Genomic DNA, 19450 nt, shown 5'->3' on the forward strand with positions numbered 1-19450 from the left:
AAGGGATATATCAGAGTACACAGGGACTGAGATAGCTGGAATTTGTGGAACTGAGTATCAGAATGGAAAAAGCTACAGAGAATTATAACTCTAGAAATCTAACTATGGGTGTCTCTTTCAGTATACTGCTAAACACTACATTGTGCATGTGAAGGGTAAAATTCCATATGGCTGAACAAAGAACTACCAGAAAACTGTAACCTGAGCAATTCACACAACTCACACATGATGGCAGATACTCAGATTCCATTAGGCAAAGTAGAAAGACATTGTTCAACAATAGGGGACATTAAACAGTAAGCTTAGAGAGTAATGTTATCCACTGTTAGAGGGCTTAATTATCCTGACATAAAGACCAGCCTTGGCCGGGCGCGGTGGCTCAAGCCTGTAATCCCAGCACTTTGGGAGGCCGAGACGGGTGGATCACGAGGTCAGGAGATCGAGACCATCCTGGCTAACACGGTGAAACCCCTTCTCTACTAAAAAAAAAATGCAAAAAACTAGCCGGGCGAGGTGGCGGGCGCCTGTAGTCTCAGCTACTCGGGAGGCTGAGGCCGGAGAATGGCGTGAACCCGGGAGGTGGAGCTTGCAGTGAGCTGAGATCCGGCCACTGCACTCCAGCCTGGGTGACAGAGCGAGACTCCGTCTCAAAAAAAAAAAAAAAAAAAAAAAAAGACCAGCCTTAGCTAAGTTTAAAAACAATATTCATGAGAATCCAAACTGATCCATAAGTAACTTAACTGCCTACCAAAATAAAATTGAATATTTGTAAAGGAAACCAACAAAAACCAGACATACAATAATGCGACATCACAATGTCTTGCATCCAATAACAAATTCCTACATATGTCAAAATGCAGGAAAATGTGAACCAGGAGAAAAATCATTCAGTAGAAACAGCAATAGAAATAGAAATCACAAAGACAGAAAAGAAAATAACTTTGAGGTACTACTCTACAAGCATAAATCAGGAATTTAGAAGAAAATACAAAGATAAAGAGGAGAGGAATGGAAGACTTAACAACAACAACAAAAGGAATATTGAGAATTGATAAATACCAAATCTGAAATGAAAAACTGGAGAGTACTTAACAGCAAATAAGGTACTGGAGATCAGTGAACTTGAAGACAGCAATAGAAACAACACAAACTGACACACAGAGATTAAAGGAAAGAATAAATTAGTAGAGAATATAATACTAACAGAATCTTAGAATCTCAGGAAAGGAGAAAACTTACTACTAAAAACAACTGAACACTTGGAAAACAACAAAAACCAGATATACAATAATGTAACGTTCACAACATAAAAAATTCACAATGAAAAAAATTGAGAATTATGGCTAAAAAGTTTCCCAACTTGATAAAAAGTATAACCTCAGAGTTGGAAGAAACTAAGCAAACCACAGGCAGGATTTAACAAATAAGGTACAGTATATCATAATAAACTTGCTAAAAACTACTGATGAAGAAAACAAAAGAAGCTAAAGAGGCCGGGTGCAGTCCAGCATTTTGGGAGGCCGAGGCGGGCGGATCACAAGGTCAGGAGATCGTGACCATCCTGGCTAATATGGTGAAACCCCGTCTCTACTAAAAATACAAAAAAAAAAAAAAAAAAAAAAATTAGCCAGGCATGGTGGCGGGCACCTGCAGTCCCAGCTATTCGGGAGGCTGAGGCAGGAAAATGGTGTGAACCCGGGAGGCAGAGCTTGCAGTGAGCTGAGATCGTGCCACTGCACTCCAGCCTGGGAGGCCAAAAACAAACAAAAAGAACAGCTGAAGAAAAAACACATCTTATAAAAAGGGGCAAAGCACAGTAGCTTAAGCCTGTAAACCCAGCACTTTGTGTGTCTGATGCAGAAGTATTGCTTGAGCCCAGGAATTCAAGACCAGCCTGGGCAACATAGCAAGACCCGTTTCTTAAAAAAAAAAAAAAAAAAAAGTTTAGATATCATATCCAAAACAATGCAAACCAGAAGACAATGTAATGACATCTAAGAGTGCTAAAAGGAGAGGGAAAAGGGAAGCTTATCAAAATAGAAATCTAAGTCAAACAAAAACATTAAAAAAAATAAAAGATGTGCTTGATTCAGTAGGACATACACTAAAATTGGAACAATACAGAGATTAGCATGGCCCTGGTGCAAGAATGACATGCAAACTTGTGAAGTGTTCCATATTTTTAAACAAAGCATTTTACTTAAAAAATAATACAGGTGATTCTTGTTCCAGACAAAAAAATGGAACAGATGTATATCTACCTCTCATTTTACTAAGTACAACTAAAAGCTCTGGAAATTATCTATAATATAAACATAAGCAAACGTATTGGCAATGACCAGGCAGGAAGTTTCCCAGATACTTGATTTGCCTCATATGTACAGGTTAAATTGAATAAAGTTTCCCTATTATTAAGGACAAGGCAAATACATAATTTCATCATATATGTTCAGTATCAAAATAGAGGTCCTAGCCAGCGCAACAAGGCCAGAAAAAGAAAACAACATTGAAAAGGAAGAATTACAAACTATCTCTACTCGCACATTATTTGACTGTCTATATAAAAACACCCAAAGACTCTACAAAAGAGAAAGTACTACAATTAGTGAATTACACAACAATGTTGAGGAATCCGAGGTCAAATTCAACCGTATTTCTATGTTCTATCAATGAGAAAATTGAAATCAAAATTAAACAATGCTACTTACAACGATAGAAAAGTAGCCAGGCAGGGTGGCTCACTCCTATAATCCCAACACTGTGGGAGGATGAGGCGGGCAGATCACCTAAGGTCAGGAGTTTGCAGGTCAGGAGTTTGAGACCAACCTGGTGAACATGGTGAAACCCTGTCTCTCCTTAAAATACAAAAATAAGCTGGGTATGGTGGCATGCACCTGTAGTCCCAGATCCTCAGGAAGCTGAGGCAGGAGAATCGCTTGAACCCAGGAGGTGGAGGTTGCATTGAGCCAAGATGGCAGCACTGCACTCCAGCCTGGGCAACAGAATGAGACTCCATCTCAAAAACAAACAAACAAAAAAAACAAGAAAAGCATTAAATGCTTAGATACATATCAAACAAAATAATACAGAACTATAATTTTTTTTTTTTTTTTTTTTTTTTTTGAGACGGAGTCTCGCTCTGTCACCCAGGCTGGAGTGCAGTGGCCGGATCTCAGCTCACTGCAAGCTCCGCCTCCCGGGTTCACGCCATTCTCCTGCCTCAGCCTCCCGAGTAGCTGGGACTACAGGCGCCCGCCACCTCGCCCGGCTAGATTTTTGGAGTTTTAGTAGAGACGGGGTTTCACTGTGTTCACCAGGATGGTCTCGATCTCCTGACCTCGTGATCCACCCGTCTCGGCCTCCCAAAGTGCTGGGATTACAGGCTTGAGCCACCGCGCCCGGCCTATAATTTCTTTATAAATTTATAAATATAAGTATAAATTTAAAAGAAAACCAAAATATAAATCTAACCAAATACATGCAGTACATAAGAGTATAAACAAAACAATGAATTAAAAAAAAAACAAAAAAAAAGGCCAGGCACGGTGGCTCATGCCTGTAATCCCAGCACTTTGGGAGGCCGAGGCAGGTGAATTACTTGAGGTCAGGAGTTCGAGGCCAGCCTGGCCAACATGGTGAAACCCCATCTCTAAAATATAAAAATTAGCCGGGCATGCTGCTGGGCACCTGTAACCTCAGCTACTCAGGAGGCTGAGGCAGGAGAATCACTTGAGCCCAGGAGGTGAAGGTTGCAGTGAGTCAAGATCGCTCTACTGCACTTCAGCCTAGGTGACAGAGCAAGGCTCCATCTCAAAAAAAAAAAAAAAGAAAAGAAAAGAAAAGAAAAAAATCAAAAATCAAAGATAATCTAAAATAAATGGAGTGATATACCATGTCCATGGATGTCCATGGAATGAAACACTGAGTGTCATTAAGATGGCAATTTCTAGGCCGGGTGCAGTGACTCATGCCTGTAATTTGAGCACTTTGGGAGGCCGAGGCGACAAGGTCAGGAGATAGAGACCATCCTGGCTAACATGGTGAAACCCCGTCTCTACTGAAATAGAAAAAATTAGCTGGGCGTGGTAGCAGGCACCTGTAGTCCCAGCTACTCGGGAAGCTGAGGCAGGAGAATGGTGTGAACCTGGGAGGCGGAGCTTGCAGTGAGCCGAGATTGAGCCACTGCACTCTAGCCGGGGAAACAGCGAGATTCCATCTCAAAAAAAAAAAAAAAAAGATGGCAATTTCTGTCCAGGCTTGGCAGCTTTCACCTGTAATACCAGCACTTGGGGAGGCTGAGGCAGGAGGATCACTTGAGCTCAGAGGTTGGAGACCAACCTAGGCAACACAAACCCAATCTTTGCAAAAAATTTTTAAAAACTAGCCAGTTGTGGTGGCTTACACTTGTAGTCCCAGCTACTAAAGGGACTAAAGTGGGAAGATTGCTCAAATCCAGGAGGTCAAGGATGACAGTAAACCATTGCACTCTAGCCTGGGCAACAGAGGAAGACTCTGTGTCTTAAAAAAAAAAAAAATTGGTGATTGCAATTTTCCCCCAAACTGATCTAACACAATCTCAAGTACCAAGAGAGTTTTTTTTTTGTTTTTGAGAAAATGCCAAGATAATTCACGAATTGCCATGGGAAGACAAAAACTAAGGCCGGGCGTGGTGAATCACGCCTGTAATCTCCAGCACCTTGGGAGGCCGAGGCGGGCGGATCATGAGGTCAGGAGATCGAGACCATCCTGGCTAACACAGTGAAACCCCGTCTCTACTAAAAATAGAAAAAATAGCCGGGCGTGGTGGTGGGCGCCTGTAGTCCCAGCTACTCGGGAGGTTGAGGCAGGAGAATGGCATGAACCCAGGAGGCGGAGCTTGCAGTGAGCCGAGTTCGTGCCACTGCACTCCGGCCTGGGCGACAGAGCAAGACTCTGTCCGTCTCAAAAAAAAAAAAACAAAAAACAAAAAAAACCACTAAAAAAAAATTGGAGGATTTATCTAATTTCAAGAGTTACTGTAAATGTATGGTAATCAGGACAATGTGATACTAGCTACACAAAAGAAATGTAGAACAACAGAATAGAGTACAGAAACAGACACACATATAACTAACTTTTTTTGAAAAATTGTGGTAAAATGCACATACTAAAACATTTACTTTTTAAACCATTTTTAAGTGTTCTAGACAGTTCAGTGACATGAAAATACATTCACATTGTTGTACGACTATCACCAGTATCCATCCTTCTCCACATCTTTTTCATCCTCCCAGACAAAATAACTGACCCTATTAAAGAAAAACTCTATTCCATCCTCCCTCCAACCCCTAATAACCAATATTCTACTTTCTGCCTGTATGAATTTGTCCATTCCAGGTTCTCATACTAGTGGAATCATAAAATACATGTCCATTTGTGTCTGACTTACTTCACTTTTATTTTTTCTTTTTTGACTCAGAGTCTCATTCCGTCCACCAGGCTGGAGGGCAGTGGCACGATCTCGGCTCACTGCAACCTCTACCTCCTCCTGGGTTTAAGCGATTCTCCTGCCTCAGCCTACCAAGTAGCTGGGATTACAGGGGCACACCACCACGCCCAGCTAATATATATATATTTTTTGAGACTGCATCTTGCTCTCGTCGCCCAGGTTGGAGTGCAATGACATGATCTTGTCTCACTGAAACCTTCAGGCCACCAATGTCTGCTAATTTTTGTATTTTTAGTAGAGATGGGGTTTCACCATGTTGGCCAGGCTGCTCTTGAACTCCTGACCTCAGATGATTCACACATCTCCGCCTCCCAAAGTGCTGGGATTACAGGCGTGAGCCACTGCATCCGGCTGCTAATGATTTTCTTAATAGCGTCTGGAACTTGTCTACTGCCTCTTGGTTGGCAGAAGCAGCTTCTCCTTTTATCTTGACTTTTTCTTTTTCTTTTTTTTGAGACGGAGTTTCACTCTGCCACTGAGGCTGGAGTGCAGTGGTGTGGTCTCGGCTCACTGCAGCCTCCGCCTCCTGGGTTCAAGCGATTTCTCCTGCCTCAGCCTCCTGAATAGCTGGGACTACAGGTACCCGCTACCACGCCTAGCTAATGTTTTGTGTTTTTAATACAGAAGGGTTTCACCATGTTGACCAGGAGACGGAGTCTTGCTCCGTCACCCAGGCTAAAGTGCAGTGGTGCGATCTTGGCTCACTGCAAGCTCTGTCTCCCAGGCTCAAGCAACTTTCCCTGCCTCAGCCTTCCAAGTAGCTGGGATTACAGGCACCTATCACCATGCTCGGCTAATTTTTGCATTTTTAGTAGAGTCAGCATTTCGCCACGTTGGCTGGGCTGGTCTTGAACTCCTGACCTCAGGTGATCTACCAGCCTCGGCATCCCAAAGTGGTGGGATTACAGGCGTGATCCACCACGCCCAGATAGGTATCTCTTTTTAAGGCAATCCTGCACCCACATAAAAACCGCATTTTCGGCCAGGCGTGGTGGCTTACACCTGTTATCCCAGCACTTTAGGAAGCCGAGGCGGGTGGATCACGAGGTCAGGAGATTGGGACCATCCTGGCCAACATGGCGAAATGCATGTCTACTGAAATGCAAAAAATGAGCTGGGCATGGTGGTAGTTCCAGCTACTGGGGAGGCTGACGTAGGGGAATTGCTTAAACTCGGGAGGCAGAGGTTGCAGTGAGCCAAGATCATGCCACTGCACTCCAGCCTGGCGACAGAGCAAGACTGTCTAAAAAACAAACAAACAAACAAAAAACCCCTGCATTTTCAATACGAGATAAAAAGATATCCTGGAAAGAGTACAAAGTTTTCGCACCTGCTGGCACAGCTGTGGTGATGGCTTTGTGAAACTCCTTTTCTTTTTTCAAGTCCTTATGCTAGATTCATTTATTTTTCTTCTTTTCTTTTGAGATGGAATCTCACTCTGTCGCTCAGGCTGTAAGGCAATGGCATGATCTTGGCTCACTGCAACCTCCACCTCCCGGGTTCAAGCAATTCTCCTGCCTCAGCCTCTGGAGTAGCTAGGATTACAGGTGCCTGCCATCACGCCTAATTTTTTGTATTTTTAGTAGAGACGGGGTTTCTCCATGTTGGCCAGGCTGGTCTCTAACTCCTGACCCCATGATCCGCCCACCTCTGCCTCCCAAAGTGCTGGGATTATAGGTGGGAGCCACTGTGCCCCGCCCATTTATCTTGAAATGGTGGGCAATCACAGCTGCAGACCTCAATCTATGGTACATATCAAGCAGTTCAACTTTTTGTTTTCTTGTAATGCCAGGACTTTTCTCTCGTTCTTGGAAGCACTTCTAACATTACTAATCCCATTTCATATAGGTCTCATAGGGTCATTCAAGGTTTATGGAAGCATAGTAAAAACAATGAGAACGCAAGAACTTCAAGAGATTACTTTGTACTGTGATCTCTTGGAGGGATTCCAAGTAAACTGCTCACTTGGAGATGATTAGTGTCATATGGCTTTGAAGTGGATTCTGGCAACACTTGAGTTCTTCATTGCAATAACAAGAGGTGGCTATGAAATTATTATAGCAGTACAGTATGTATTACAGTTTTTTTTTTTTTTTTTGATACGGAGTTTCACTCGTTGCCCAGGCTGGAGTGCAATGCTGTGGTCTTGGCTCACTGCGACCTCCACCTCCTGGGTTCAAGTGATTCTCCTGCCTCAGCCTCCCAAGTAGCTGGGATTACAGGCATGCGCCACCATGCCCGGCTAATTTTGTATTTTTAGTAGAGACGGGGTTTCTCCATGTTGGTCAGGTTGGTCTCCAACTCCCGACCTCAGGTGATCTGCCTGCCTCAGTCTCCGAAAGTGCTGGGATTACAGGCATGAGTTACCATGCCCGGCCTATTACAGTTAATTTTATGATTAATGCTGTATGTCTTTGTTTACATTTCTCATAACTGAGAATGGCATCATGTATGGTTTGTAAATTCTGATAAATTTTAACTTTTTTCATTTGAGACAGTCTTGCTTTTTTGCCCAGGCTGGAGTGCAATGGCATGATGTTGGCTCACTGCAACCTTCGCCACCCAGGGTTCAAATGATTCTGCCTCAGCCTCACAAGTAGCTGGGAGGACAGACACCCACCCCCTTGCCTGGCTAGTTTTTTTTTTTTTTTTTTTTTTTTTTTGAGACACAGCCTCACTCTGTGGCCAGGCTGGAGTGCAGTGGAGCAACATCGGCTCACTGCAATCTCCGCCTCCTCGGTTCAAGTTATTCTCCTGCCTCAGCCTCCTGAGTGGCTGTGATTAAAGGTGTGTGCCACCATGCCCGGCTAATTTTTGTATTTTTAGTAAAGACAGGGTGTCACCATGTTGGCCAGGCTGGTCTCGAACTCCTGACCTCAAGTGATTCACCCACCTTGGCCTCCCAAAAGTGCTGGGATTACAGGTGTGGGCCGCCACGCCCAGCCTAGGTTTGTTTGTTTGTTTGTTTTGAGACAGAGTCTTGCTCTGTCGCCCACGCTGGAGTGCAGTGGTGTGATCTTGGATCACTGCAGTTTCCCCCTCCTAGGTTCAAGTGATTTTCCTGCCTCAGCCTCCCGGGTAGATGGGATTACAGGCACTCACCATCATGCAGGGCTACTTTTTTTTTTTTTTTTTTTTTTTTTGAGGTGGAGTCTTGCTCTGTTGCCCAGGCTAAAGTGCAATGGTGTGATCTCAGGTCCCTGCAACCTTCGCCTCCTGGGTTCAAGTGACTCTCCTGCCTCAGCCTCCTGAGTAGCTGGGATTATGGGCATGTGCCACCACGCTTAACTAATTTTTTATATTTTTAGTAGAGACAAGGTTTCGCCATGTTGGTCAGGCTGGTCTTGAACTCCTGACCTCGTGATCTGCCTATCTCGGCCTCTCAAAGTGCTGGGATTACAGGTGTGAACCACTGCGCCCAGCCACGCAGGGCTAATTTTTTAATTTTTAGTAGAGACGAAGTTTCACCATGTTGGCCAGGCTGGTCTCGAATTCCTGACCTCAGGTGATCCACCCACCTCAGCCTCCCAAAGTACTAGGATGCGCCCGGCCTAATTTTTTTTTTTTTTTTTTGAGACAGAGTCTTGTTCTTTCACCCGATCCCCAGGGAATTTCAAGTTATTGGGCACAATTTATTGAACAGTTCTTCTTTATTGATATGCCTCTGTTACCTAGCAAGCTTCCATATATGTGTAGGTCTGTTTCTTTCATCTATTCAGTTCCACACAACCTTAATACTCCATAGCTTGAAATTAAGTCTTGGGAGAAATCCTTTATTTTATTCAGTAATTAATTTCCAGGTATATACCCTGATATAGTTTTTTTTTGAGACAGAGTCTCGCTCTGTCACCCAGGTTGGAGTGGTCTGATCTCAGCTCACTGCAACCTCCAGCTCCAAGGTTCAAGCAATTCTCCTGCCTCAGCCTCATGAGTAGCTGGGATTACAGGCATGCATCACCACACCTGGCTAATTTTTCTTTTCTTTTTTTTTTTTGAGACATAGTCCCGCTCTTGTCGCCCAGGCTGGAGTGCAGTGGCTGGATCCTGGCTCACTGCAACCTCCGCCTCCTGGGTTCAAGCAATTCTCCTGCCTCAGGCTCCTGAGTAGTTAGGACTATAGGCATCTGCCACCTAGCTAATTTTTGCACTTTTTAGTAGAGATGGAGTTTCGCCATGTTGGCCAGGCTGGTCTCAAACTCCTGACCTCAGGTGATCTGCCCACCTCGACCTCCCAAAATGCTGTGATTACAAGCGTGAGCCACCGTGCCTGGCCAATTTTTCTATTTTAGTAGAGATAGGTTTTCACTATGTTGGCCAGGCTGGTCTTAAACTCCTGACCTCAGGTGATCCACCCACCTCAGCCCCCCAAATTGCCGGGATTACAGGCATGAGCCACTGCGCCCGGCCCCTGATACAGTTTGGATGTGCGTCCTGCCTACCTCTCATGCTGGAATGTAATCACCAATATTGGTGTTGAAACCTGGTGGGAAGTGACTGGACCATGGGATGGGAGTGGTTTTCTCTTAAGTGGTTTAGCACCATCCCCTTGATGCTATCATTGCCATAGTGAGTGAGTTCTGTTGAGATTTGGTGCTTTAAAATGTGTATGGCACTTGGTCCTTCTTCTTGCTCCTGTTCTGGCCCTGTAACCTATATACTCCTCATGATTGAAAGTTTCCTGAAGCCTCCCCAGAAGCCTAGGAGATGCCAGCATCATGCTTACTATACAGCCTGCAGGACCATGAACCAATTAAACCTCTTTTCTTTATACATTACCCAGTCTCAGGTATTTATAGCAATGTGAGAACAAATTAATATAATGCCTTAAGTCCAGGCACAGTGGCTCACGCCTGTAATCCCAGCACTTTGGGAGGCCAAGGCGGGTGGATCACCTGAGGTCAGGAGTTCAAGACCAGATTGACCAACATGGTGAAACCCTGTCTCTACTAAAAACACAAAAAAATTAGCTGGGCGTGGTGGTGGGCGCCTCTAGCTACTCGGGAGACTGAGGCAGGAGAATTGCTTAAACCCAGGAGGTGGAGGTTGCGGTGAGCTGAGATCATGCCAAGAGTGAAACTCTGTCTCCAAAAAAAAAAAAAAAAAAAAAAAAAAAAAAAAAAAAAAAATATATATATATATATATATATATATATATGTTGGGAACAGGCGCCCCAAAATCTGGCCATAAACAAAATCTCTGCAGCACTGTGACATGTTCATGATGGCCATGACGCCCATGCTGGAAGGTTGTGGGTTTACCAGAATGAGGGCAAGGAACACCTGGCCCACCCAGGGTGTTCTTAAACCACAAACAATAGCATGAGCGATCTATGCCTTAAGGACATGCACCTGCTACAGATAACTAGCCAAACCCATCCCTTTATTTCAGCAGATCCCTTTGTTTCCCATAAGGGATACTTTTAGTTAATCTAGTATCTATAGAAACAAAGCTCATTACTGGCTTGCTGTTAATAAATATGTGGGTAAATCTCTGTTCGGGGCTCTCAGCTCTGAAGGCTGTGAGACCCCTGATTTCCCACTTCACACCTCTATATTTCTGTGTGTGTGTCTTTCATTCCTCTAGTGCCACTGGGTTAAGGGTCTCCCCGACTGAGCTGATCTCGACATATATATATATATACACATACACACACAAAATGCTTTAATTAGTTTCCATATCCATCAGTGGACATTAGAGGAATATTAAAAGCAGGTTTTTTTGGGCAATAATTTCAAGTTGAAAATAATCCAAGAGTAAAATGGAAGAACTGTATTACACACAAACAATGAATTACAACACATTAAAACTACAGCAGGATGCAATAACATACATAATTTAACATGAATATGTTGAGTAAAAAAAGGTGAGACACCATAGCATATGTCCTCTATAATTAATTTTTTTTTTTTTTTTTTTTTTGAGACAGAGTCTCACTCTGTCACCCTGGCTGGAATGCAGTGATGTGATCTTGGCTCACTGCAATCTCTACCTTCTGGGCTCAAGTGATCCTCCCACTTGGCATCCTGAGTAGCTAGGACTACAGGTGTGTGCTACCACAACTGGCTAACTTTTTGTATTTTCAGTAAAGATGAGGTTTTGCCACGTTGCCTAGGCTAGTCTCAAACTCCTGGGTTCAAGTGATGCACATGCTTGGCTTCCAAAAGTGCTGAAATTACAGGCATGAGTCATGGCACCCAACCTGTATAATTAGATTTCCATGAAATTCAGGAAGAATAAGCTGTATTGTTTAGACCTGCACACATAAATAGTATTTTAAAAGGTAATATGTGGTTACCTTAAAAGTCAGGAGACTGGTTATAGCTTCTGGCAAGAAAAGGAGTTTATGAACTTCCCTGTTTATGAACAGGGAAAGTATATGGTCAACTCTTGAATATTTACATGGTTATTACCTTTACAGAAAATTTACTTAGCTTATGTTATGTATTCTCTTGTTTGTCTCTTATTGGTTTTGTTTGCTTTTTGAGACAGGGTCTCACTTTGTCACCCAGGCTGGAGTGTGGTGGCACGATTATGGCTCACTGCAGCCTCAACCTCCTGGACAAGCTCAAGCAATCCCTCACACCTCAGCCTCCGTAGTAGCTGGGACTACAGGCACACATTAGCACATCCAGCTGATTTTTAAAGCTTTTTTTTTTTTTGAGACAGTCTTGGAGTGCAGTGGCGTGATCTCAGCTTACTGCAACCTCCACCTGCCAGGTTCAAGCAATTCTCCTCCCTCAGCCTCCCGAGTAGCTGGGATTACATGCATGCGCCACCACACTCGGCTGATTTTTAAGTTTTTTGTAGAGATGGAGTTTCCCTACATTGCCCAGGGTGGTCTTGAACCCCTGGGCTCCAGCAATACCCCTGCCTCTGCCTCCCAAAGTGCTGGGACTATGGTTGTGACTCACCTCACCTGGCCTGTTTATGTAGTATTCTCTTTAGGTGTATCCTCTTCCGTTTGCAGTCCATATTCTCTTTAATGAGATGGGAATAATATTTTTCTTGAAAGTGTGGTAGAAGTTAAAGTTGGGTCTGATGCTGTCCTTCGGGCAAGACTTTAAATAATAGATTCAATTTATGCAATAGGAGTGCTCAGGTAATTTCTTTTGAGTATGTTTTGTTAAAATTATATTTTTCTAGGAACATGTCTGTTTCAACAGAGTTTTCCCATTTGATGGGCTTAAAGTTCTTACAGTAGTAAAATTTTAATCTCTTATATACACTTTATTTCCTTTTAAATCCCTAATTATTCCCTTTCTCATCCTATTGATCGGCTTTACCAGAAGTTTGTCTATTTTATTAGTTTTCAAAGAACTTTTGTCTTAAAGTGACACTTACTGTTATACATTTGCCTTATTTTATTAATTTAAGGTATATGTTTTATATTCTTCCAATACCATTTTCAGGCTCATTCACTTGTTCTCTTAATTTCCTATTTTCATAACATTGTTTTTAGAGATAGGGTTTTGCCATTGCCCAAGCTGGTCTCAAACTCCTGGGTTCAACCAATCCTCCAGCCTCAGCCTCCAGAGTAGTTGAGACTATTGGTGTGGCCAGCAAGCTCTTATTTTTTCAGCCAGGCGTGGTGGCTCATGCCTGTAATCCCAGCACTTCGCAAGGCCAAGGCGGGTGGACTTGAGTTCAGGAGTTCGAGACCAGCCTGGCCAATATGGTGAAACTCCATCTCTACTAAAAATACAAAAATTAGCCGGGCATGGTGGTAGGCATCTGTAATCCCAGCTACTCCAGAGGTGGAGGCAGGAGAATCACTTGAACCCAGGAGGTGGAGGTTGCAGTGAGCCAAGCCATTGCACTCCAGCCTGGGCAACAGAGACGCGATCTCAACAACAAAATATACATATATATATATAATATTTATATATGTTATACATTATTATAAGATATATTTTTAGAGACAAAGTCTCACTATAGTATATATGTATTTTTAGAGATAAGGTCTCTAAAATAATAATAATATATATATTTTTAGAGGTAAGGTCACACTCTGTCACTGAGGCTGGAGTGCAGTGGAGGAACACAGCTCATTGCAGCCTCAACCTCTTGAGTGCAAGTGATCCTCCCACCTCAGGCTCCCAAGTAGCTAGAACCATAGACACGAGCCACCACGCTCATTTAATTTTTAAATTTTTTGTAGAGACGGGCCAGGTGCAGTGGCTCACACCTGTACTCTTAGCACTTTGGGAGGTCAAGTCGAGAGGATCACTTGAGTGCAGGAGTTCGAAACCAGCCTGGGCAACATAGTGAGACCCGATGTCTACAAAAAACACAAAAATTTAGCCAGGCCTGGTGGCGCCCGCCTGTAGTCCCAGCCACTAGCGGGGAGGGATGGGGGTGGAGACTCTTGAGCCTGGGAGGCGGAGGTTGCAGTGAACTGAGATTGTGCCACTGTATTCCAGCCTGGGTGACAGAGCAAGACCCTGCCTAATAAATAAATAAATAAATAGTTTTTTTGTAGAGACAGAGTAGCTACAACCAGTCACGTTGCTCAGGCTGTCTTGAACTCCTGGCCTCAAGTGATCCTCCTGCCTCAGCCTCCCAAAGGGCTAGGATTACAGGTGTGAGCCACCACACCTGGCCTGATTTTATTTTTTACAGGAATAATTTATACGTGTTTTAAAAATACACCTTCTTCTTTTTAAAACCAGGATTTGAACCTAGGTTTTCTGAGCCTAGAAGCCCACCTCATAATCATTAAACGATTCCTGTGCATTCTGGTTTAATATTAATCAACAAATAGTGACCAAAATCTTTAATATACCAAACAAGGTTCTTGGCACAATCTGATCCCTACAACCTCTATCTGTATCCCATGCTACTCTACTCCATGTTTTGACCACAAAAGCTTTCTTTCACTTGCCTGAAACTATCATGCCTTTTCAGACTTAAAGTGTTTGCTCTCTCCTCACTCCTTTAAATAACAGATGGAGCCTATTCTTCACATTTTTTAGTATAGTCCTTACTTGTTCTGGGAAACTAAGTTAGTTATTTCTATCATATACAGTACTCTTATAACTCTAAGTAACTCATCATAATAGCACTTGGATGGTTAAGATCCATGAAGGTAGGAAAAGTTTCTAGATTTACCCACCACTGTATCAATTCTAAGTACATGAAACATAATAATCTTGCAACAAATACTAATTGAAAAAAATAAATGAATACATATTATATAACAAGTACTAGTGTAAGCTCCAGTTAGAACAAGTTGAAAAACTGTTGCTGTCTCTGGGAATTCAATGTGTCATGTCATGTCCTTCCCTACACAATCTCTTGAGGGCATAAATTTTATCTTTCTCTTTATAATCTCTTCAAATCTCCGAATACAATCTTGTGAAAAAGTATGTGTTTAATTTTGCTGACCATGATACTAGAATTTGCTGGAATGGAAAGGCTAACCTAAACAAAAGCCTTTTTTGTTGTTATTGTTGAGACGAAGTCTCACTGTCATCCAGGTTGGAGTTCAGTGGTACAATCTAGGCTCACTGCAACCTCCACTTCTCTGGCTCAAGTGATCCTCCCACCTCAGCCTCCCAAAGTAGCTGGGACCACAGGCATGCACGCCACCACGCCCAGCTAATTTATCGTATTTTTTTGGTCAAGATGGGGTTTCACCATGTTACCCAGGCTGATGAAAGCCTTTTCTTGAAGCACATTTTAAAGACGACCCTTCATCACGTAAATGGTCAAGATGTCTCAGACTACAGTAAAGGCAGAAATCATCCTCCTTGTCAGTGTCTTAAAGCTTCAATAATTAAATTGTTATGACAGAGATACCAAAATAGCCTGATAGAAAAGAATATAAAAATATTTGAAAAGACCCTAAGATCTAACAATATATAAGAATTTAGGAGGCCGGGCGCGGTGGCTCAAGCCTGTAATCCCAGCACTTTGGGAGGCCGAGACGGGTGGATCACGAGGTCAGGAGATCGAGACCATCCTGGCTAACACAGTGAAACCCCGTCTCTACTAAAAAATACAAAAAAACTAGCCGGGCGAGGTGGTGGGCGCCTGTAGTCCCAGCTACTCGGGAGGCTGAGGCAGGAGAATGGCCTGAACCCGGGAGGCGGAGCTTGCAGTGAGCTGAGATCCGGCCACTGCACTCCAGCAAGGGGGACAGAGTGAGACTCCGTCTCAAAAAAAAAAAAAAAAAAAAAAAAAAAAGAATTTAGGATGGCCCGGCACCGTGGCTCATGCCTGTAATCCCAGCACCTTGGGGGGCCGAGGCGGGAGGATCATCAGGTCAGGCGTTTGAGACCAGCCTGACCAATAGGGTAAAACCCTGTCTCTCCTAAAAATACAAAAAAATTAGCCGGGTGTGGTGGTATGCTCCTGTAATCCCAGCTACTCAGGAGGCTGAGGCAGGAGAATCGCTTGAACCTGGGAGGCAGAGGTTGCAGTGAGCCAAGATTGTGCCACTGTATTCCAGCCTGGGCGACAGAGTAAGACTCCGTCGCAAAAAAAAAAAAAATAAAATAAAAAAATAAAAAATTTAATGCTGGCTGTGATGAGTCATGCCTGTAATTCCAGCACTTTGGGAGGCCAAGGCAGGCTGATCACTTGAGGTCAGGAGTTCGAGACCAGCCTGGCCACCATGAGGAAACCTCGTCTCTACTAAAAACACAAAAATTAGTTGGGCATGGTGGCTCATGCTTGTAATCCCAGCTACTTGGGTGGCGGAGGCATGAGAATCACTTGAACCCAGGAGGTAGAGGTTGCAGTGAGCTGAGACTGCACCACTGCATTCCAGCCTGGGTGACTCCATCTCAAAAACAACAACAGCAACAACAACAAAAACTTAGTATATGATAAATGTATCATTCCAAATAAGTTGGGAATGGCTAAACTAATGAATAGTATTGAAAGAAAATTAAACCTCTAACTCATAGCTAATACTCAGTATTACATAAGCGACATAAAGAGCTAAATATAAAAAAGCAAGATCTAGTCAATCACAACAGCATAATTACATATATTATAATATATTCCTACCATGGTATAACGTAATTCTGTATGTTCTGATGACAAGCTGTCAGCATTAAAGAATACACAATGTACTGTTAATAGCATTATCCATGGAGAGAAAAATGGGATAAGAGGAAGGGAGAGCACGTGAAAAGAGACTTTTACTTTTAAATCAGTAAGCTACTAGTTTCATTAAATTATTTATTACCAGTGTGTATTGCTCCTGAAATTAAAAAATATATTCTCTAGAAAAAAGCAATTATTTTTATATAGGTGGATGGAAAAAAAAAAACCTCTCTATCCAGGATTCACCAGGACAGATGATAGAGAATATGAGCAAGAGTGAACATGCCACATTAAGAAAAGTCATTTATAAATGATGAACATTGAATTGGTTCATTAAAAAATATTAAATATGGGCCAGGTGTGGTGGTTCACGTCTGTAATCCCAGCACTTTGGGAGGCTGAGACGGGTGGATCACCTGAGGTCAGGAGTTTGAGGCTAACCTGGCCAATATGGTGAAACCTCATCTCTACTAAAAATACAAAAATTAGCCAGGCATGGTGGCGTGTGCCTGTAATCCCAGCTACTCAAAAGGCTGAAGCAGGAGAATCACTTGAACCCGGGAGGTGGAGGTTGCAGTGAGTGGGAATTATGCCATTGCATTCCAGGCTGGGTGACAGAGTAAAAATTTGTCTCGAAAAAAAATAAATAAATAAAAATAAAAATAAAAATGGTTTATTGCCTGTGCCTTTGTTATTACATCTAAGAAATCACGGCCAAATTCCATGCTGTGAAGCTTTTGCCCTATATTTTCTCCTAAGAGTTTACAGTTTTATTTTTATTTATTTATTTTGAAACAAAGTTTCACTCTTGTTGCCCAGGCTGGAGTGTGATGGCGCAATCTTGGCTCACTGCAACCTCTACCTCCCCAGTTCAAGGGGTTCTCACCTGCCTCAGCCTCCTGAGTAGCTGGGATTACAGGCATGTGCCACCACACCCAGCTAATTTTGTATTTTTAATAGAGAAGGGGTTTCTCCATGTTGATCAGGGTGGTCTCGAACTCCTGACCCTCAGGTGATCCGCCCGCCTCAGCCTCCCAAATGCTGGGATTATAGACGTGAGCCACTGTGCCCAGCCTTTTTGTTTTTTTTTTTTTGTTTTTTTTTTTTGAGAAGGAGTCTTGCTCTGTCGCCCAGGCTGGAGTGCAGTGGTGTAATCTTGGCTCACCACAACCTCCGCCTCCTGGGTTCAAGCAATTCTCCTGCCTCACCCTCCCAAGTAGCTGGGCTTATATGTGCACACCACCACGCCTGGCTAATTTTTTTCTTTTTAGTAGAGACATGTTTCACTATGTTGGTTAGGCTGGTCTCGAACTCCTGACCTCGTGATCCGCCCGTCTTGGCCTCCCAAAGTGCTGGGATTACAGGAGTGAGCCACCGCGCCTGGCCAAGAGTTTATAGTTTTAGATTTTACATTTATATCTTTGATCCATTTTGAGTTAAATTTTGAATATGGTTTACAGTAAGACTACAACTTCATTCTTTTGCATGCAGATATCCAGTTTTCCCAGCATGATTTGTTAAAAAGTCTGTCCTTTCCCCCACTCAATGGTTTTGGCACCTTTGTCAAAAATCATCTGACCATGTATGCAAGGTTTTATTTCTGGGCTCTCTATTCTACTTCATTGGTCTATATGTCTCTCTCTATGCTACTATCATACAGTTTTGATTACCATAGCTTTATAGATAAAACAGACAATTGGACTTCATAGATATCAGAAAATTTTGTATGTCAAAAGACAGCATAAACAAAGTAAAAAGGCAATCCACAGAATGGGAGAAAATATTTGCTTATAAGCCTGATTAAGAGACTAATATCCAGAATATATTGAGAACTGCTAAAACTCAACACCACCAAAAAACCCAATCAAAAATTGAAAAAGCGATTGAGTAGACATTTCTCTAAAGATACACAAATGGCCGATAAGCGTATGAAAATATGTTTGCCAGGCCAGGCGCGGTGGCTCACGCCTGTAATCCCAGCACTTTGGGAGGCCGAGACGGGCGGATCACGAGGTCAGGAGATCGAGACCATCCTGGCTAACATGGTGAAACCCCATCTCTACTAAAAATACAAAAATCAGCCGGGCGTGGTGGCGGGCGCCTGTAGTCCCAGCTACTCGGGAGGCTGAGGCAGGAGAATGGCGTGAACCCGGGAGGGGGAGCTTGCAGTGAGCTGAGATCCGGCCACTGCACCCCAGCCTGGGCGACAGAGCGAGACTCGTCTCAAAAAAAAAAAAAAAAAAAAAAAGAAAACAAAATATGTTTGTCACTAATCATTAGGGAACAGCAAATTAAAACTACAATGAGATACCCACTTCACACTCATTTGGATGGCTGCTATAAAAAAAAATTGAAAATAGCAAGTGTTGGTGAGGATACAAAGTAACCGAAATCCTTATGCATTGTAACTGAAATCTTTGTGCATGTAAAATGATATAGCCCTTGTGGAAAACAGTATGACAGTTCCTTAAAAAATTAAAAATAGAAATGTCATATGATCCAGCAGTTCCACTTCTGAGAATATACCCAAGGTTAAAGCAGGGTCTGAAAGAGGTATTTGTATACCCACTGTCATAGCAGTGTTACAGCATGGAAACACCCCAGGTATCCATCAATGGATGAATGGATAAGCAAAATGTGATATGCACATAAAATGATCACAGAGCTCACACATCTCTATATTGGATAAAATATACAATGTTTCTGGGCCTTGATTTCCTTTGTCTGTAAAGTGAGTGGGTTCCGAGTGGATTGTTATTTGCCCTTTGCTTCTTTTCTGTTTGTTTTTGAGACAGGGTCTCACTCCGCGCCCAGGCTGGTGTGCAGTGGTGCAATTTTGGCTCACTGCAGTCTCCTGGATTGAAGCAATTCTCCCTTCTCAGCCTCCTGAGTAGCGGGGATTACAGGCA

At 43.0% G+C, this 19450-nt stretch overlaps 1 protein-coding gene and 1 non-coding gene across 10 annotated transcripts in view; one reads left to right on the plus strand and one right to left on the minus strand.

The window, feature by feature from the left end:
- ASH1L (ASH1 like histone lysine methyltransferase) overlaps positions 1–19450 on the minus strand; it is a 366415-nt gene that overhangs the window by 81299 nt on the left and 265666 nt on the right. The window lies entirely within an intron of this gene.
- LOC126944679 (U6 spliceosomal RNA) lies at positions 2081–2184 on the plus strand. The gene has a single exon (XR_007722153.1). It is a non-coding gene; the product is annotated as a U6 spliceosomal RNA (small nuclear RNA).

This window comes from Macaca thibetana, chromosome 1 (genome assembly GCF_024542745.1).
Source record: "Macaca thibetana thibetana isolate TM-01 chromosome 1, ASM2454274v1, whole genome shotgun sequence".
Taxonomy (NCBI): domain Eukaryota; kingdom Metazoa; phylum Chordata; class Mammalia; order Primates; family Cercopithecidae; genus Macaca; species Macaca thibetana.